The sequence below is a fragment of the Scardinius erythrophthalmus genome (assembly GCF_964197995.2).
Source record: "Scardinius erythrophthalmus genome assembly, chromosome: 19".
NCBI classification, from domain to species: domain Eukaryota; kingdom Metazoa; phylum Chordata; class Actinopteri; order Cypriniformes; family Leuciscidae; genus Scardinius; species Scardinius erythrophthalmus.
This window is the reverse complement of record NC_138239.1, coordinates 14,603,620-14,625,914: the sequence shown is the minus strand read 5'-3', so window position 1 is coordinate 14,625,914 and position 22,295 is coordinate 14,603,620. Positions and strand designations below refer to the sequence as shown.

The 22,295-nt window shown below is 37.9% G+C and overlaps 1 protein-coding gene across 1 annotated transcript in view; it reads left to right on the top strand.

The window, feature by feature from the left end:
• The first annotated feature begins 2,508 nt into the window (after window positions 1-2,508).
• Window positions 2,509-22,295, top strand: part of luzp1 (leucine zipper protein 1) — a 47,975-nt gene continuing 28,188 nt past the window's right edge. Inside the window, exon 1 of the mRNA XM_081347202.1 lies at window positions 2,509-2,764. The gene's annotated coding sequence lies outside the window, so the exon portion shown is untranslated. The remainder of the gene's footprint in view (window positions 2,765-22,295) is intronic.

The window sequence follows — 22,295 nt, the reverse complement described above, 5'->3', positions numbered from 1 at the left end:
AATCTGTTTTCAAATCCACATCATTTGAATATCACAAAATCGATGTCTGTCGAAAAATAACGTGCACAATACACACGGTAGTATTTACGAGAAGCAGAGGTCCAGCGAGTACACGTTTCCTGGAAAACTCACACAACCATATGTTTTGAATGCATCATTGCTTTCCGAGAAGAGGGAGAAAATGGCAGCCTGAGCGGTTTCAACATGCTGTCTGTCAGAGACGATAACGTGCAAAATACATAACGTGAATATAAATGTGTTCTTCACTCACTGAAATTGAATCGGAATGATCAGGGAACTGAGTGAAATACTTCACAATGCATGCTAAAGACAATAAATGCAATCTAAATGAAAAACTTTGCAGGGTTAGTGAACATCGTTCAACGTGTTAGTTTTGCGGGCATTTTTTATGCACAAACTACACATTCTGATTCCTGATTTGAATATTGTCAATAATTTTCTTTTCATGGCTGATCTTTTATTTCATAATTTTGGCAATAGATGAACTGTTAAATGAGTGATCTTGAAATGAGTCCCTGTGGTCTTCCAATCTGACTCTTATATGCTGATGTCATGTATATTATAAACTTGACAGGTGATTTTTATCAAATGTTTAAATACTATCTTCTCTGTTGTTTAAAGGATTAAGGCAATTATTGAAGTTTGATAAAATGTTGTTTCATTTTACAATAAAAGATTATTCATTTTTACATGATTTTGTTACATTTAATTTCCAGATTTTGACAGTCCTATATGGCAAAGTAACCCTCTTAATGTTTGATGTTTGCAACATGCAGTAAGAGACAGTTAACTAAGATATATAATCCAGTAAAGTGTAAATTTGAAATAGGCAAAGTTAAAAATACTGTTATATGGCAAAAACATAAATAGGATAATATAATACAGCATAAGATTCCAAAAACAGGCAAGTCAAAAGCATATGGTGAAGATTATCCTTGACTATGGCAGGTGTAACTTTTGGTTGGTTACACTTCAGCCACTCTGAAGCTAGTAGGCTGTTTATAGCATTTTATTTCTGCTATGTGCTTATTTAGGATCACTGCCGCTGGAGAAAGAGTAATTTTAACTGCCATCCATCCCCAACAGAGCATATATGAAGCTTGGACTGTGATAAAGTGAGCCTGGTTCATTGATTGCTCTTATCTTATTTTAATACATTGAAAGCAACTAAACCTATTCATTATAGTTTTCAGTCCCTACACATGGACCTCAGTACATGACCGCAGTGTTTGCCTTACCATGGTGGGCAGATTTGACTTTGTCATACACTTTTCATGTTGTAATAATGGTTCACTGAGTTCACTGAGTGCTTAAATAGTAAATTGCAGCACAAGAATAAAACTTGGCCACCGCACTAATACTTGTTGCTTTCAGAAATAAATGCTTTCCTTTCTTTTTGGACCAAAAACAGGATTGTGTGCATTTGGAGTGGATATAAATGTTTCTGAATTCTCTTTTGCAAATAACAGTCACGCCTTCTCTCTTCTCAACATCAAAAAAGTGGAGCGAGAGAGTTGGTTTTCTAATGAGAAACCACTATGCATTGCTTTGAAATGACTCTAATGAAGAGTAAAAAGAATGCAATCAAAGTTTGGTGAAACAGTGTAGTTGCTAAAAATATAAGGGTGTTTGTGATTTTGGTGGTTGCTTGCGGGTTGAGGCTCTACACCAGCAATCAAATGCTGGTTCAGATCCCACTTTGGAAACGTAAAGTCAGCTTTCTACTGGACTGGGTTTTTTTTTTTTTTTTTTTTGTGCACTATTTCTGACCACTATTAAGTGTCTAAAGGGTTAGGAAATATGTTTAATTTAGCCCGGCCCCTAGTTAATGCACTGTTACCTTTGGGTAAGCAAAGCACAATACACAAAAAACTACAATATTTTTTACACAAAAACAATAATAATCAAGATATGACTTTGAATAAAACAATACGGGTGATAATATTATTATATTTGTTATACTATTCGTGGGTGGTAGGCTAATGTTAATATCTTTTTCTGGTATGGTGTAATTATTACAATTAAAATGTATTACATATCATTCATATTGGAATTAAATACCATTTAAAACATTTAGAAGCATATTATCTATTTGCATGCTACAAGGAATGGCTTAAAGGTTTTTTTTTTTTTTTACTGCAACATTACCTGACAGTGGAATGGACACTGCAGTGCTCACCTTTGCAGTGACGTCACTAATTCTGTCAATACAGAGAATATTGCTGTTGTCATGTTGTTTTTTATTTACGTTTTTGAATTATCCATTGTCATTTTTTTTACTCACTTACATATAGTGCATGAGGAATAACGGAAACGGCGTTAAATGTTTTAACACCTGTATTGATTAGTGCTAAAAAATAAAGTCCAGCTTGTGAACTCAGTTCCGTTATTCCTCAAGCTTCCTCTAGAGCTCTCGACTGATCCACTCTTTCACTCTTCGCTCTGGGAAGGCGGGACCGTATTACCCGGGTAGGGCGTTCTTTCTGCGGTCACAGGCGGCGTAGTCGTTCTAGGGGTGGGTCTTTCTTGGCAAAGGAAAACCCACCTTTTTCATTGTTTGGATGTCGAAGGAATGTGATGGTTTGATCTTGCGGCGCAAGGGAGGGGGTGAGTGAAGGAACTAGCGAGGACCCTGCGGAGAGCTGATCTATTCATCCTCAAAAAGTCAAACGCGACTGAGTAGTTTGCCCTCCCAGAGAGCTACCTCCGAAAAATTCTCACTACTCTTCTCCTGGTGCTCAAGGTAAGAGAAATCCGAAGCGGGGCTATTAAGATAGTTTAGTTGGAGGGGAGCTGAATGGTCGAAGCTTGCCCCCAGACACAACTCCAAACTGCGGCAACTTTGCCACCCTCCTCCCCCTCCTGTTCGCTGCAGCGGAGGAGCTCGATACGCCGGACTGCGGTGATTTTAGTCAAGCTATTTTGTGGCTGATGTAGGAAACAGCTTCGTAGCGATGCGGTTGTAAACTTTAACCGGGACTTTCCAAACGACGGATGTTTAGTAGTCGAGCGACAACTGAAATGTAATGGAGTATGTTCTGATTTTAGGAAGCTGAAACAGAGATTCCCTCACTATGATTGTGATGTTCTTCGTCAGCAGCATCGCACTATGTAGCGAAATAAAGTTTACATTTACGCTGTATTTGCACTAAGTTTGTCGCGCGCGAGCATTGAAATGTCAAATCGATTTAAATTCCTCGCCACGTAACGTTACACCCGACGTATTATAGAATATTGTTTCCAAACAGGAAAAGTCGCTTTCTCTAAGAAAAATAGCGCAGAGTTTGAGAACTTGGGTCGGTTAGAGTTTAAAAAATGTGATTTTATTCCTACAGTTCCCCCCCTCCCCCGGCAAGTCCGGAGTGGGACTGTGATTATGAAGCTCATGGTCGCTTGTCAGATAAACCGTGTTAAATTTATATTTCTGCATCGTAACGTGTAGCTTTTTTGACGCAGTGTGTGTGTCTCGACCTGCACTACTGTCGGCACGTACACGAATAGAAAATGTATTTCAAGCTGTTGCTATTAATGTTGACAGCCGTTATTAGAGATGCGAGGTGCGTTCACACACGATGACAGGCACAATTAAACGCTTTTGATGTCATTAAGCAGAAACTTAACCTTACATGGCTCATATTTAGGCCTATATTAGAAGTGGAAAGTCCTGTTTTTGCCTTGGCCTAAAAATCGGTGTTTATTTTTGACTCGAGTAGAGGCAAAGACTTTATATACCTAAAGGGACTTTGGTAGAGGTCAGGAAGATTGAGGCTAGCTCTAGACTGTTTTGGCAGTCTGTGCATATTGGTGTGTTGACTGTGTACATGTCTGAGATTATAGACACATACATTTTATTCATATCAGTGATTCGAGCCTTTGAATCCACCAAAAAGGTTTGTTCTGATATGTTGAGTGACTCTTTTTGCAGGTTACATCTAGGGATCGACCGATATGGATTTTTTAGTGCCGATGCCGATACCGATTTTTTTTCATCAGCCTTAGCCAATGACCGATACGGGCTGCCGATTTTCTTGGGCCGATATTTGGAGCCGATACTGCTTTTGCTCACTCAATTTAAATCATAAAAATGACACAATGATGATAACAAACGTTACAAGTCTCAATTTAAAAAAGGAACATTTATTGAACTTAAAAAAAACAAAACAATATTTGACAAATATTAAAAACATGTGAGGTAGAACAAGTAAAAAAAAGTTCAGTGCTAAAATTACTGAAAATAAATATTTAAGCATAATTCAAATTCTTTAAGTAAATTCTGAAAATAAATATTTAAGCATGAATAAAATAATTACACTATTGCACACAGTAGCAACAAGCAAGCAGCATAATAAACGTCTGTCGTTGCTATGCAGCCATGAACTGCGCTCTCCATGATGACATGGAGGAAGGATTAATTTATTTCCTGCCCTTTACGACTACATATATTTATCACAGATGCGGCATTCTGAAAAGTTGAGATGTTTTTATCTCGATGCGGCGCGGACACGCTTGGAAAAAACAAGCGCGTCGCTTCCATTATGAGCGCGCATAATAAAACTCCCACAAATATCACGGAACAACGTCGGCATTATTTAATCCTATGACCAGTGTTCGTAACAGCTGCCGTATGCATATGGATAGCCTCAAACTTAGCTATTTGCAGCTCCTTAAATACAATGACAAGCAGTTTTATAGATGAGGCATTCGCGTTTTCCATTTGGAGCCACAAACTTGCTTAGTTGCACACACATATAAAGCAACGTGTTTCCACTTTTAAAGTGTATGGCAATATTTCAGCTAAGTCAAACAGTTAAAAGATGCTTTGAAAGTTTAAAACTTGCCGTTGTCTTGAAGAGGCTTCCAGCACTCTGCTAGTGTGGGAGGGGCAGTGCATGGGCTGCACGTGAACTGCAGCGTCTCCAGCAACACAGAGCTGCCTGCGGACACCTGTCTGTAAATAATGCCGGGAAAAAACTATCGGCGAACGCAGCAGCCGCGTATCGGCCGATGCCGATACACGTCAAACCCGCAAATATCGGCCCGATTTATCAGCCGACCGATATATCGGTCGATCACTAGTTACATCGTTTCGCCAGTAGGTGGCGAGAACTGAGTCACTGCATACCTACATAGTACGCAAAAAGTATGCCAGATAAGCAGAATAGTGGAATACGCAGTATTTATGAAACAGTAGCAAAATCATACTTTAATACTTAAATATGTGGCAATTACTTCCCTTTCCCATCATGTAATGGGAGTCATCAGATTTGAAATGTAAAAAAAAAAAAAAAACATTAAATTTGATTTGTTCACAAATGAAAAATGTCCTTGTTAATTTGATTGTTCACGAAACAAACATTTCCCAGGTTTGTCACTCTTTTCATACTTATGCACTTTTCTATGCCGTTTTGTAGTATAAATAGCGTGAGTAGTGTGTATACACTGAAATTGCAACATTGCGTGAAAATGTGCACTTCAAAAACCCAGATGATGCTCTTATTTAAAGGGGTTATAGGTAGAATAATAGACTGTCAAAAATAAAAATAAATAATTAAGATGGACGACGCACCTTCACTTGCTTCCATTGTAGAACAGTGAAGCCGCCAATGCCCCAATATGGCGCTGATTCGGGACCCGAGTCTGCGCAGTAGTGAGCGTGAAGTGGAGCCACGGTATCAAGGCCCCGCCCACACTCCCACAGAAACGGTTAGCACAGTTTACTGCAGAACAACTCATTATGTCGGTGTGATATGGAAATGTAGAAATTACATTTAAAGCTCCAATTTTCTCCCAAAAATCCTGATAAAAGTCTGTTGGTGCCTCTGACTACTTTGCTCAGAGAAGCTGTCAATCTCAGCTGTCAATCATGACATTACACTCTCGGTTTTATAGCATCAAATAACTAACTTTATAAAACCAAATTTATAATAACCAAATTTATAAAAAAATAAAAAATAAAAAAAAACTTTTGAATTTCAACGCCATAGCTACCTAAAATGACAGACACTATCTTTGGACGAAATTATTTAAAGTGTAATTTGATTGTTTAGTTTGTCTCACGTCCCATTAGATGACATGGAGAGACATGGTTTATGACCTATACTGGGTCCAGCCACCCGGGGGTGATCGAAACGTTTTGGCTTCACTTTTCAGGACTTGTGTGGCACATTTGGGTAGAATTCAGATTCAGAAACCCTTGTTATTATTAACACTAGTGGCCGTTATGTGAACTGCAGCTAGCAACCTATAGGCCCCGAAATAATCACTGCGAAGTTCTTTTTCGTTCTTAGCTTAGAAATTAAAAAAAACTGGTTGGAAATACCTTTGCAGCGATATGCTGTTAACGAACATCCAGACGCTGCCCACCCTGAGAGTGATGTTTAGATGAATGTAAATATGTGCTGTGCGTTTTCCTCTCAACACAACAAAAATGACAGCGGTGAAAAAAACGGTAGTTAAGAAAGCATCTGAACATAGCGATGTGGATGTGTTTGTACCAGCTCTGAAATTCACCGGCATAATGTCAACAGATGAGATAATTGAAATTATATTGTTATGATAGTTTGATTATAAGGTCTATAGGCCTATGTCACGAAAAAATTGAACACCGGAAGTACGTCTTTTAGTAGGGATACGGCTCTTCCGGTTAGCTTTTTACAATGGCGGTGTCCGATAGATACCGCTGGACCAAATCTCTCCACAACCTGCCTGAAGTCACATATGAGGATGTGGTTCGGATGGTAAATGAAACTCTCAAGTGCAGAGCAACCCGGTAAACTACAACAACAGCTGCGGGTGTAGCCTGCCATTGTTGTTATAGCTCTAGCCGTTCGCCAGTAAGGTAAACGTTTCTATGGTAACAGCGAGTTGGACCAATCAGCAGATGTTGCTGCTACGCTTAGGATTGTGGGTAGTGTAGTTTTTTTTCATAAGATCGCGGATAACAAATGTTTTTCTTAAAACAAGGTTGATTTCATACAAACTTATAGCTTCTACAGGAGCAAAAACCTTCGTTTCACAACCTCATAGCTCGTGGTCAGTCTACCTCGGATGGTTTAGACATTATGGCTGATAATGTAAATCCTTATCGAGAAATACTGTTGACCGGAAGTTCTGAATCCCTACTCCGCGTTCCGGAAGCAGGAAGTGTGACATAGGCCTATTTGAGACACTAGACTATATACTGTAGATCTGACTGTGAGACTACATAGTTTGAATGAATACATTTTCTTTGCATGACTACATTTGCATGGACACTTCACACACTTAAAAACTAAAGTACATTGTAAATCATTTGGGACACAACTAATAACTCTTGCAGTGAAAGGGGAATGTCTTCATCAATAGATCCAACCAATGATGTTCGTTCAACTACTGTACTATGCACTATAGTTAATCTTTAAAGGCAAGAAAGCAGGCGAGAGACAGACTTAAGAGAATGAAAAAAATGAGTCGGTTTGTGAAAAAGCATTTAATTAAAAAACTCATTAAAAACACTGATTTGTTTATTAACAAAACACTGCTAACACATATACACACACGAGTATGCATTTGTCAGGTAAGCTGCATTGGGGGGTGGGGGATGACAGAAAAATGAAACACTAAGCACAGAGAGAACTGCAACCCCCATATAAACTCCATTGCATTAGGCAGGTGGGGCCCATAAAGCAGATAGAGGGAAGATGAGTACAGAGAGGACCTGCCATGACCTGTCCCAGACTCAAATGCAGAGCACTGACGGATTTCCAGTAAGACCTGAGAAGCAGCGCCTGTCATAGTGACTTTAGAACACTTGTCTATTTGTGTTTAGTATGAACATAAACTAGCTCATTCAACTAAAAACTGCTACAGTTACTGGCACTTAACTTTTACAAGACTTCTTTTAGCTTTAGACTTAGACTATCTTGAATACCCTGAAATTTTATGGAGTCAAGATCAAATATTTGCACTTTCCTGTGAGTTGCTTTGATCTTTAGTTTGAGATGTGTTCAGTGACTGACTAGAGAAGAAAGAGAGACAGTATAGGTGTTGGTTTCTGAATGGAAGTCAAAGGGATTGCCAAGGTGAGATTCTGTATTGTCTGTAGTTAAAGCTTTTAAAAATGCAGTTGAAAGTAGTTTAATGTTGTTTGAATTTAAGATTGTGCTGTACCTAGTTTCACTTGTGTACAGTTTCTTGAGCAGTGGTCCTCAGGGCTGGGTTTTTTATTAGATATTAAATATATTCACTGCTTCTAATAGTTTTCTAGAAACAGATGCATTTTTTCTTTGAAAAGAAAGTAGAACTGCATTTATTTTAAATTGAATATTTTTGTAATGTAAGTACGTCTTAAAGGCACAATATGTAAGTTTTGCTGCTAGAGGTCACTTATTCAAAACAAAAACAAAGGTGTAGCTTGATGACGACGTGAATGAGCGTGAAATCATTGGAGTTGTTGTCTTCACCTCCACAGCTGATGGAAAGCAATCTGATGGGATTGGGCAGAAATTATGTTCATGGATGAGCTAATGTATTAAAGTTTTATTAACGTTACTGTGGTATGAAACTGTTGTTTATTTTATGATTAAAGTTATGGTTAATGTGAACTTTAACTTTGTTACAATTATGTTTAATAATTTATATTCACATTATTTTATTTCATTCTAATGAAATGGCCACAAGTGCCGAATAACTTCACACGTCACTTTATTTGACAAATTAAAATTGTTGGTTAACACAGCGCTTTTTAACTTGGTCAAAGCAATCATTCTACAATATATTCGAGTGTTGAAAGTTATGTTAAAGTTACTCTGTGCGTTAGTTCTGTGGATGGTATGAGACACAGTATTGCACACTGCAGTAAGCTAGATTGATATTAGAATATGCTGGATGACTTGTGTTGCTAAATGGCATGCAATTATTTTAAAATATATGGTAGGCTATGTTGGAGAAAATGCTTTATTACTGTTGCTACAAATAAAGCTCTTTCTGATTATGCCATGTTAGCTGCTTGTCAAAATAGTGTTGTCTCTGAGGCATGGCACAAACTACAGCTGCATGATAAATTGTTTTTGCATCGATATCATGTGCGCATCTGCGAAAAGTCACATGTGCGATGTAAAGTATAGGATCGTAGTTGATCTGTGATTCATATGGACCAGGCTTCACGGTTAGAAATGCACATGATTCTTGGATTAACTGCAAAGTTTAGCCATCATAGAGTGAAAGGTTATCATTTGCATGTGTTTTTAGATCCCGTCAGTTTAAACATTCAAGCAATTTAAAGCCATTAGAGCTCAAGAAGACGCAAAAGAGAACTCATGGGCTGTTTTCTGTGCGCACACACAGAGCAGCACAGACAGCAAGCGTACACCGAATTCTGTTATAATGTTAAAATACCCGTCTCAGCGAGTGTCCTTGTAAACAGTCACAAATGGCTTACGTGAACCTAAACAACTGAGAAAGAAAACAGATGTATCATTATATTGGATCCATGCATTAGCTCTTAAAGTGACAGCAGCCCGCAGCCCACAACCCGCTGCTGTTTTTAATGTTAATCAAAATACAAAGAGAAAATCACTTTTGTATTTTTAACAAAGATGAATTGCAGTGTTACACTATGCAGTGTTATTTTACATTTGATTGTTCAATTTCTGTAACTGAATACTGTTAGACTTGACAGAAAAAAACATAAAGCACTGTATATTTAATTTGTATCTTTGTTCTATTGTATTTATCTAATGCTTGCAATTTGTTTATTATTTTCCATGCAGATTCATTCACTCCCCTACAAAATCACGTCAATCATTCTAGAATGATTAATTCTTTCCAAATCGAGCTATTCAAGTCATCTAGTGAAACTGTTTTTATATTGCAAGATATATTGCAGAAAAACTAAATATCACAATGTCAGTTTTTTCTAATATTGTGCAGCCCTAGTACAAACTTACTTGTGGTAAATCAAGAAAACAAAAGATTCAAACAATAAGACTAACCATGTTGGTGACTAACCATAATATATAACAATGATTAGATTTCGGTCAATAAAGGTGTCCAAACAGTTGTTCACCAGCCTAATAAAACACATAATATATTATAGCATCTTTGGTGTTTGGTTTCCACAGAAGTAAAACCGGCAATTGAAGGTTATGCGGATATATGACGTCATTGACAGGCAACGTAATGACACGGCTGAAATGGCTGATTTCTCTGGATTTAAACATTGTTGGAAACATTTAGCATAATACTATATTACATCAGTATTTTAGTGCAATTTCATTTGTCACTTTGTAGATGCTAAGCAATTTATGCAGATTTGACAGGTTGTGTGAGATGCCCTCATCCTTAAAAAATATCAATAAAAACTACATAAGGTCAAAGAAAATATGACCCAGACAACATTAAGCATTAAGAATGGTATGTGTTTGGTTACCACTTGTAACATCTGAAAAAAAAAAAAAAAAAAAAAACTGAGAGCCACTGTATTAGTGTATGTTCAGCTGGAAATCTGGACTGCATTCTAGAGCCGGATGTATTCTCTTTCTGCCAAATGCCGGCCAACACTCTTGTGTTGTTCTTTGTCTGTTTCTATCTTAGCTTATCTCTGCCTATCTCTTGTGTGTCTCATGACCTGCTATGCCATTTCACTTGTCTCTCACCTTAGAAGGGCAAAGGTTGTTTTATGATGAGCTGTTATTCTTGGTTATACAACAGTACATGTGAACTTTGTCAGCTGAAACAGGATGGGTGTGTGTTCATGAGAGAGTGAAGGCAGGGGCAGTTCTCGCTCAAGAGAAAATTCGAAGACCGTTTGCCCAATGAACAAACGACGAACACCGGTGTGCTGTAATTCCTGCCCTCCCTCTCCGCTTTTCTTTATGAGCAGGTCCTGCTTCTGGTTTTGCCAGTCTACTGATCGCTTTTCCACTTGAAGGAAGCATGCAGCGAAACGCTTGTGATGGTTATCGGTGTCCAATAAGAGTAATTACCAGACTTAGCACCAGACCCAGGGATTATGGAGAGGCTAAATGACTAGTTTGAGGTTTAAATTAAATACTGCGGTTCACTCCTCTTGTTCCCTCTCTTTTTCTCTCTTTCATTCTTGCTCAAGTGAACTTATAGATACTGACACCGTTTTGTCAGTATGTCTTCATTCTGTTGCAAAATCTCAGTTCTCAATACAGTTTTAGTTTTACAGGGACATTATTGGACAGTTTGGTACTTTACATGACATCATTGTTCTTCTTTCTCTGTGAGAATGAGGCTTTGAGTTGACATTGCTCTTCAAATTAAAAGGAAGTGAAATTTGTTGTGTATTTTACCAGATTTACCAAATGGTATGGTCGTTAAACGTCATCAGTGGACTTGGCTAGCTTTTGACAACCTGTTAACAAATTCCCATCCCAGCACTGCCACTGACATTAAAGGGACACTTCACCCATTTGCATTAAGCTTTGCATTGTTAGAAACCCAGTCATACTATTGAATGGTCGTGCAACACTCTCTCATTTTCCCCTGAGACGGGAGAAATCTGTTATTTACCTCTTACACTTCCTCCTACAATGACGCAAAAATCGTCATTTTGCGTCATTGTAGGAGGAAGTGTTAGAGGGGGGGATTTCTGTTAAGACTACAGACACTAGTTTCTCATCTTTCCCAGGGTGGGGCGCGCTCACGCTACAGACCTATTACAGATCATTGGGTGGGACTTTACTCTCTGAAACTGAAAGCAATATCCTCCATCTTGTTTGAAGCTAAGCTAACAGGCGCTGTGGAGACAGATGTAAAGTTATGACAATAGCGGAGGAGAGTGCTCAATATGATATAGAAGAAGAGGATTTCGGAAGTCTGATGCTTGAATCAGGTGTTTGTGGCTACCTTTACAAGCCGCATTATAGCGAAGAGCAGCCGAGGCAGAAGACCTGCCTGCCGCGGACGAGGAGCCCGGACTGGCTCGAGTTAGGGCGGACTGGTGGCGCCGGTGATCTCACAATGCAGCTACGAACCGCTACGAACACAGAGATAGAGTCCGTCTGCGGCAAAGAATTTCAACGATGACAATTTCTCCTGGACGAAATCTCTGAATCAGACGAGGACACGGACGTTTGTGTTGAGAACTAGTTTCGCACCGCATATGTTCTGACTGAACATCCAGGTACCATGCAATAATTCACCTTTTCGAAAGAAATACAAACGAGGAGTAATGCACTATATGAGTTCGCCAACTAACTAGACATTTTGTGTGAATGTGAAATGAATTTCAAGCTCTGGTAGTAGCTAGCCTTGTAGACGGAAGAGTGATTTCTCTTATAGGCAGATATGCGCTTTCTGGATTAGTGGGAGTGGCTTGCGGAGCTGTGCAATGTGGTGCATTGTGGGAGTTGTTGTCTTTCATACAAATGCGTTCTGAAGTTATTTTTTGTCTTTTCTCGGTCACGAAGGCACCAAATTCAAAAATTATTTTACATTTCGACTACATATATGACCCACTTTAAATAAAAAACAATGTTCAAATGGGTGAAATGACCCTTTAACAACCAGCTGTTTATCTTGAAAATGTACATTTTTATAATGGAATGGTATACACAATCTTGAAAAAAATTACTTAACTCTTTCATTAATTCTCTGTGTTCCTGCGAACTGTGATATATAATGAGGTGTTTAGGAACTTGGATGACCAAATCTGGTGCACAGCTGAATGTCTCTAGTTTTGTGCTGTCAGGGAGTGGGAAAGCTTGCTGACAGACATACAGCTTGAGGAAGAGGTGTTAAACTGTGAACACAAAAAGATTACAGCAGCTCCTCCCACACACAAACACACACTGAACCAGTCCAGCTGTCCCAGTTTGCCCTGAGGACTGATCTTCACACAGTACCAAAGGACTTAAATCAAGAGTGCTTCTTCCATGACTATGTTTACACCTGGTTTTATGTGTGAAAGATATTTTGAAAAACTGTTTTTGTCTATACAAAAAAAGTCAATGGTGCCCAAGTTGTTTTGGACCCCATTGATTTTCAATGAATGGACAAAAATGTACTTTGTGTTTTAAAAGGATCTATTTTGGGCCATTTGATCATTAGTGTGCTAAATTCAGGTGTAAACGTGGTCCAAAATGTTTTGTGATAGGTAGTCGAAAATGCATGTGATCACATTTACCATTGTTCAGTTAATTTTTGAAGGCAATATACAGTTATTTTTAATTAGAATGCAAGTGATTAGGAATTTTGTGTGATTTCCCCACACAGATTTCACATTGTGTTCAAGTTGTTCACACAAATTCACTGTGTTGACCAAAAGAAAGCTGCTTGGTTTGAAAGTTTCTTTTGTGTGAGCTGTGCTTCACACATTACTACACTATTGACAATAGACAGTAGACTTTTTTTGTCCGTGAAATTTCGTCAAAACGTCGCTAACATGACCGCACATTAATCTTTCTGTCCATTTGAGAGGTTGGTGTAAACAGAAATCGTATCACCCGAGATGAATCTTAATACATCTTAAAGTAAGCAGTGCCTGTAGATTTAAAAAGAAAAAAGAAAAGATGTTTCAACATGTCTAGTTGATGTTGTGTCACAGATTTGAAGTTATTATTTGTGTGTCCCAGATGAACATTTGCCATCATTCTTTCTAGTGTCAGACAGAAAACTTTTTACATTTTTTATTTTGAATACATTTTGTCTTAAATTGATGTTCATTGGCATGATACAATTTTGCATATTTCATTTGCAGTCATTAAATTGCATTATTATATTGTCCATTGGCCAGCTTTGTTATAGGCATTGGCAATTAAAAAACCCATGTCAGTTGACCACTATTTGAATGGAAGAGCTTACAACAGTTAAGTAACAAAGAGGTACACAGCAAGAGTTGATATCCTAAGTACTGCACTGTGTCTGGGATTGCTAATGTGCTTGGATTTGCTCAGACCTGCTCCTCCTGTGATGTTTTACATCATAGAAAATATTTGTAAGAAGAGCTCATCAGATTCCCCAGCTCTAAGCACTCAAATTCATCTGTAAATTATGCTGAATGTCTTTTCTCCTCAAAAACGCCCCACCCTTTCTCTCTCTTACCTGCGCACAAACACACCCGTGTTTACATTTGAGCATATGTACAGTACAGAATACAGAAGTTTTAGTGTGTGTGTTAACCAGCAGGTGTGTATTTTACACCTGGAATTAGGAACTGTGTTGGTGATCCGATTACAAGTAGTCAGCAGAGAGCGAACACTGTTCAACACCTGGTAGTAATGTGCATCTCAAATAAATCAATTAGCAAATGAAAACCTCATCGACCTTTGACCTTTTTTTTTTTTCCACCTCCCCCATCCTCTGTGACGTTGTTGAGGAGTGTGGGTGCGAGAGTGGGAGCGCGTTTGAAATATCTCTAAGGTCTCCTGAAATAGCTCAGCTGAACCAGAGTGATGCACACACAGCAGCCCACATGCTCTGTGATGGTGTAATGTTCCCTCAGTATCCGGGACGGCACACCGTGACCGGACACAGCTGCAGCACTCTGCCCGCTGCACAGAAGTGATTATATTTAAGTTCATTAGCTTCTGTGCATGTTTGTGTTGGGTGGAGATGGGGAATTCCATCAGGGATTTGACTAATGGATCTCAAACACTGTCCTGATTTCCTTCTCTCCTGTCTTGTAAAGTCTAGTGTGCTACAGAGGGCTAATAGTCCTCTACATAGTTTTTCCCACCTTTAGTCTAAGAATCAATCTCTACAAATCACTTGATTTGTGTTGGCTATATAAAAGGAAGCAACATTGATGCATTTTAGTATGGTAATTAAGGTTCCTTAAAGATCTTGTGGTGAAAATCAAGTTTTTAATGTTGTTTATATAGGTCCTATGTCTATGTGGTGTTTTTAATATGCTTCAAGACAAACCATGTGCATATTCATAAGTCAACACCATTGCAGTGAAAAAAAGACAGTTTTAAAAACAAGGTTTGAATTCGCTGGTGTTTCTTACGTCACAAACTACCTTGGCTTGTAACCAATCAGGAAACGTGCGGGCGGGCTTTAGCATATCTTTACTATGCTCTGAAGCAGGGGAGTCTCAAGACATATCTCTGTATATTTTTCTGTTGATATGAAAAATCATAAACATTTAGCAATAAAGCAGGTGAATTATGTATATGATGTAGGCTATATTGCAATGTTATGATAAACTATATGCCTTTATTTCTTTCATGTTCAAAGTGTTTCTAAGATACTGATTTTTAGAAGGCAGCTGTCTGACTCTGAGATGGCGAACAGGAACATGGTTTGTGTAAAATTAGTAACACATTATTAGCTGTTTGATAATGTAATCAAGCAAAAGGCTAATCATATTAATTACCGTTATGTGTAATACACCAACTTGAATACCATTCTGATACAATTATTGACTATGGGGGACTTTAAGAGCACGCTCTTAATGTCTTAGGATCTGTCTTGACATTGATTTTTTTATTTATTTAATGAATAAATAGGATAAGTTAATATTACAAACTGTTTCTGCATTTATTTTGGATTTATTGTCAGTACTGGGCTCGCAGTTCACATTGGTAGGGTACTTTGTACTGTGTGTATGGATGACCGTGTTCGTCCACCACTACCGAAGACCTTTTTTGACCCAGAAATAACCCTGTTGGGTCGTACAAAAAGTCATATCCAGTGATCCCGGATTTCCTCTTCATTTACCATGAGGCTGTTGGTTTTTTAATTCTGTGCTGTACTGCCTATTTATACCCTCCACTTGGAAACACAAGCAGAGACTTTTGGGTCCAACACTGACCTGATTTCCAGCAGAGAGGTTCAGGCATGGGCAGGGAAAGAGTCCGTGCCCTTCCTCCCTCTGCACAGTTTCTCACTGATGCATGAACTCTAGTTTTAGCTGACGTTTTAGCCACGTTGCTGACTACACACAGTAATATAAAGAAGCACAGAGTTAGTGTTATTGAATAAACAGTGAATGAACCCATCTGTCAAAGATCTGACAGACAGATGAAAGATTTCTTTGAGCCATTGCCTTCACGGTAATTGTTTACTGTAATCTGAGTGTAACGCTGCAAGAAGAATTTACATCAGATTTTCCTTTATCTTGAACATCTACCATAACCTATATATGTTAATGCTCTATAGAGGACAGCAACACTCAAATATTGTGTACTTGGGCAGTCCCTGTCCTAAATGCCACCCTAAGCCCTTGCAGTCGCAAGGGCTTAGGGTGGTATTTAGGATTGCACTTTGATGTAATGCTAGTAGTCTAGGTTAGTAGTGCTCTTTGGCCATTATGATGTCTGTGAGTTCACATCAAGTTCACCATTTGGGATTTTGTTTTAGCTGGTGTATGTAAGATGGAGTAATGTAATTAAACCAAGATCATGTCATGTGAATGCTGCATTTTTTATCGGTGTTTATCGGTACACGCCCTAATTTTTCATTGACCAACTCTTGCTAACTTTTTCCTGAATAGAATCACAGTAGCTGCTCTTTCAGGTACACTTTGCTTTTACGCTGCATGTGCCTACGTTCTGAAACAGACTAGGGCTGCACGTTTAATCACAATTTCCATGTAATGTTGTGATGTTTCCATCACGATTTTGAAATCGCAAAGGCTGCGATTTATTTTGTATGCGCAGGTTGTCATTGATGTACGGCTCTGTAAATGCTGCTCCATCTGAAAGCACTGTGATTTTGAAACTGTGAAGTTTGAATCACTTATAAGGTGCATAAAAGCAACACGCGTCAAAACAGCTTTCCAAATGAGAAGCATGTAATAAACTCTCGTCCAACAAAAATGTCCCCTTGTCATATTGTATGTATGTTTGTATGGACAGGTTGATGGCTAATTTCGCTGATACTTGTGACTAAGTGACAATAAAGGCTGCTACTACTACTACTACTACTACTACTAAAAGACAACATTTAATAACATGCTTTTACTCAACTAACTTCATAACGACAGTTGAGCATCCTTCTGTGAGATGATGTGGCTTCTTGCACATTATAAGGCAGTTGTGTGTTTATTGGTCATGTCTAATCAACCGAAGCATTTCAATCTCCTGTTTATTCAGCTACAGCGATAGGGATTTCATGGAATGCCAGGCGTTATCTACTTCTTGGGCGGGGCATATTTGGCATGTCTGCACGAGAGTGCCCTCTGGTGTTCAGATGGAGCAGCATTTACTAACAGCCATACTACACTGACAAGCTGCACATAAAATAATCGCAGCCTTTGCCAAATTGTGTGCGGCTGTTTTAATTGTGCAGCCCTAAAACAGACCTAGGCTAAGTGTTTTCCACCCTGCACACATCCTCACAACAGACTCAAGCTTTTTTTTGTAATCAGCTACATGCAAAGCCTTAATCTATTTAAAAAATGAACGGGCTTAATACATTGCCCAGAGGGATGCCTCATATTATGCTAAAAGAAACCGCATTTGATCGTCATTTTGAAGTACTATCTTTGCTTGGCATCACAGCAGTCAAAGAACTGTATCAGCTGCTTCCATTTCCTGGTCATGATTCAGCATTATACTGTAAAACCATATATGCAGAGTAACCCCTTTTGAGGAATAACTTAACATACCCTTTGTCTTTACTCTCACTAAATGCAAGACGTCTCTAGTGTGGTTTATCAGGGGACAGTGGAAATGCACTATCTTTTATTAGAGGCAGGATGGCTGTGACCTGTGAACTCTAATATGTAGAAAAAGTTAAACTGAGGCTGACGCACGTTTGGTCTGCTCTGGTTCGAGGTCTATTATCCCTTATCTCTGATAGAAAACATGTTTCTACTGTGACACTCGATTGTAAACATTTTCCTGAGTTCTGTAATGGTTTACATATGGTTGGGAATTTTTGCCGTTCGAAAGGGTAGTTCAAGCCTAAAGCCTGAAAACTCTGCCCTGCATGTCTCTTCCTGTTAAAACGCAGTGCCTGGTAAAACTTACACTGCTTCTGCTTTTACACCTGCAACGCAATGTAAAAAAAAAAAAAAAGGACAGTTATTTTATTAGGACGACCCACTGAATTTTGTGGACCTTTTTATGTCAAAAAGATACTGTGAATGAAAATAAAACCTGACAAAAAGCCGTATAAGATCTCAGAACCAACTTTTTGTTTTTGGTGGTGTAGACAAAGCTAAACAAATGTAGGACGTCTTCCTGAATGTTCTCCAAAAAGCTCTTTTAATGCTTAACTAAATAGAAATTACCTCTAGGAATGGCACACATTGTGTGCAGATGTTCAGAATATTGTTTTCCCTATTTTGTAAATCATTTTTTAGAGAAATGTTACATATTCAGAACGTCTTCCAAGAATGTTCTACAAAAGCTCTTTTAAGCCATAACAAAATATAAATTACCTCTAGGAATCGGACACATTGTGGACAGATGTTCAGCGTATTGTTTTCCGTATTTTGAAGAACATTTATTAGAGAAATGGACGAAATGTTAACATTAGGAATAATGTGTGACTGGATGGAACAAGACTTCCTTATTTCACAGTCAAAATAGATTATTTTTTCCATCTGGATTGGTTTATATATGATTAATTGAGTACTAAGTTCCACTACGTCTCTTGGATGTTTGCTGTTGAAAAATAAACTGCCTAAAGAAGATTGTCAGACATAAAGTGGACAAGATGGAACCTAAAACATGGGAATTCAAAACATTTTAAAAGGTTCAAGAGCAGGGATCTTTAATCTTGTGTCATATTACTTTTGTGAGTCCGAATCCTCTGGACCGGCTCATATATTTATGTCTGAGGCCTCAAGGGGTTTTATCAGGTTTGTCCAAGTCTGTAAAAGCCGTTCTCTCTCTTTTCTGTAGTCATCAAAGCCAAGAGATGTCAGCTCAAACCAGGCAGTGCAATGATTTCTCTTCCCTTCTCTCGTTCTCTCTGTTCTTGAGGTATTTTTGGAACTTAATGAAAAGAGAAATCTGAACTGCTTGGCCTTAAAAGGGATGTTTCGGTCAGCTGAGTGGAAAGTTGTGTTATTAATTCGTTTGACGTCTCTCTCACACTGTGTTTTGTTAAAGGGGCTGGAGAACACAGGAATGCTCTGGGTTGGATGGTTAAGTTGGGCTGGACTTGATCTTTGGGGAGGGAGAGTGGAAAAGGGGCATAGTTAGCATTTTTTAGAAACCATTCCAGCTCCCTTCAAGGTCCACTTTTTGCACTCTGGGACATGCTATGGATGAGGCTTGTGTAACATTTAGCTTTCTGTTCTGTACTGAGGACTTGAAAAAGTAACTTAAAAGAACATTTACTAGAGAAAAACAGCATGAGTTTTGCCCATTAAACAAGTCTTTCTGTCTCAGCAGAAACTTTGGGTTTTAACAGCTCATCATGTGGATACTGATCTCTTTCTTGTGTCTTTCCCTTGTATGATCCCCATAGATTGTTCTAAAAATTGTACTCGCTTCATGAAGAAATGCTGTATTTTGACTGTATGGGTGACTGCGTTACAGTCCATTTCCATGCTTATTAAAGAATGGATGAAGAAATAGTTGTTGTTGAGATTGGAGCGTATTGGTGGTTTTCCATGATTATTATCTATAATTGTGATGAATTATAGAATGTGAGCTGCAGAAAAGAGTCTTTGTTTGAGGTTGACTTTGTGTTGCCTTGTTACAGGTTTATTTGTGAGGGTCTGTTTTGTACTATAATGACATTTAAGATAAAGAAAAGGAAAAATATTTTAAAAATCGTCACACAACATGACATTTTTTAATTAGAATTTATGACAAAAATCATAATAAGGTCAAATCATTTATTTTAAGAGACTCATTGACCTTGACACAGTCAAGTAGGTCTGAAGTGGTCCACTCTGACAATCATAAACTGTTTTGTTTTTGTTATTGTTTTTTGGTTTGGCTGTCAAATAATAATAATTATTATTATTATTATTATTTTCAGATATTTAAACGCAGCAAAGCAGTTTTATTTGATTCATAAATTAAAAACATCATTAGAAGAGTTTAAGACATGCATGTTTAAATGTTTTTTGAATAAATAATTACTATCATGTCACTGACCCACTAATTTAGTGTTAGTGAAGGTTTTGCTGTGTAGTTTAGATGCAGTCTTCTGCTAAACTCCATTGCTGCCTCCCAAATCGCATACTATCTGTCCTAAATAGTGTTAGAATTAGAGTTAGAATTAGTGTGTCCCAAATCATAGTACGTTGAAATGAGAATTCCATAGATACCCGGATGGTCGTCTTTTTCCGGTTAGAATCCGAAGTGGCGAACCGTGCACACTCTACCGACTAATATTGCCGACAACCAATTGCGCATTGGACGAGGAATTCGATTAGAACTACAAGTACAAACACAAATGAAATGTGTTAAAAAAAACACAAACATGGCGGATGTGAGAGTCAGACCTGAAAGTCCTGCCACATGTTTATTCCATCCATGAACTGATTTCACTAATTAGTTGTATCTCCTGGCTGAAAAACTGTGCTAATTAGCAAATCCAGGTGTTTTGAACAAAATACTGAGGATGACTTTTACTTTCTGAACCTGGACTTTACTCCTCTGGTTTATATAAAGGGGTTTGAGTGATTTAATAGTCAGTATCTAAACTGACGAAAATATATTTATTCAAGTTATTCATGTTATCCACGTTATATTTCATCTGCAACAGCATTGTGAACTTCTGTAAAGATAGGTTTAGTCATTAACTTTTAAATGCATCATTATGCAAACACATGAGGAGAGTCTCCGCATGAAAGACCCATGACTGGCAGATCAACATGTTACTACATTTCTCTTTGAAACGGTCGGAAATTTAATTAAATTGAATGTGGAGGATTTGAACTGTGACAAGATGATTGACAGGGCAGTTGAAACGTTGACAGGATGCACGTAACTAAGCGACAGCTGTCCGTTAAAGACGTGATTACGACAAAGTAGTGTGTCCCAAAGCTTGCCTACTATTCTGCTACACACTCAAAAGTATGTATTTTTCCTTCACAAAAACAGTACATACTTTTTATTGGGACGCAGCACATGTGTCACTGCAACAAGACTGTTCTTATCTCACTGAAAGAGGAGCACCTCTGCTTCTGCTGAATGAAACTATAAAAAAAAAAAAAAAAAAAAACACTGATGTCATTGTTACCCTTGGTGATTCCTGGTGACCTGCATTTCCATTGGAATGGCTGCCACGCATATTCTGACCATCCCACTTCTTGTCGATTAGTGACGAGGTAATTGGATTTAGAGCTGTCAGTCTGAGTAGGACTTAAAGGCCTAAATAGATTGATTTTACTTCATTCTTCTTTTTTGATCTTTACTGACAGTTTTTAGATACTTTTTTTTTTAAACATTTTATTTTATTTAGGCTATATCCCACACCCTATTTACCAAACAAGATATTGTTAATATTGTCCTATAGAAGGAAAGAAAGGGAATTAGGAATAATTAAAACTAAATGCAATAAATTGAATCAGAATGTACATAATGATACATAATACAAATAAGGTAAATGATGCATAATACAAAATATACAGTGTAAAATTGATTTACACTACTGTTCAAAAGTTTGGGGTCGGTAAGATTTTTGTATGTTTTTGAAAGAAGTCTCTTATTCTCACCAAAGCTGCATTTATTTGATCAAAAAAACAGGGGGAAAAAAACAGTACAATTTTGAAATATTATTACAATTCAATATAACCGCTTTCTATTATAATATATTTTAACATGAAATTTTAAGCTGAATTTTCAGCAGCCATTACTCCAGTCTTCAGTGTCACATGATTCTTCAGAAATCATTCTAAAGCCCTATTCGTATGGGACTAATTTTCATGGAAGAATGCAAAATGTCTGTGATTGCCAATATTGTATTATTATTCTAACGCTTCTCCTCATGAGTTTTTTGACTTACTTGATCTACCATTTGCCCACCAATCTTTCGCATGCTTTCTTTTCATTTCAATATGGATGATATCCGACAAAAAAAAGTAATTCTAAAATAAATAATCAATGGATCCAAAACACGGACACTGCCAAGGCTGCCCATTTTAATAGGGTCAGGTAAGATAATTGTCTAGATTTCTCTGCTCACTTATGTGGGTTTATTTTAAACAGCCACTTCTGAACTCATGTGAAGTTTATTTAAATGAGATCTAACACCCACATCAAGAAAACACACTGCAACCTCCTCTGTAATAAACAGAGATTTTAGTCCCTACCGATTCGGTAGCCTACATGAAATCACAGACGTTGGGTGATTAGAATTGTAACTCAACTGTTGTTTAGAAAACTAGTCCCGTCTGAATAGGGCTTTATATG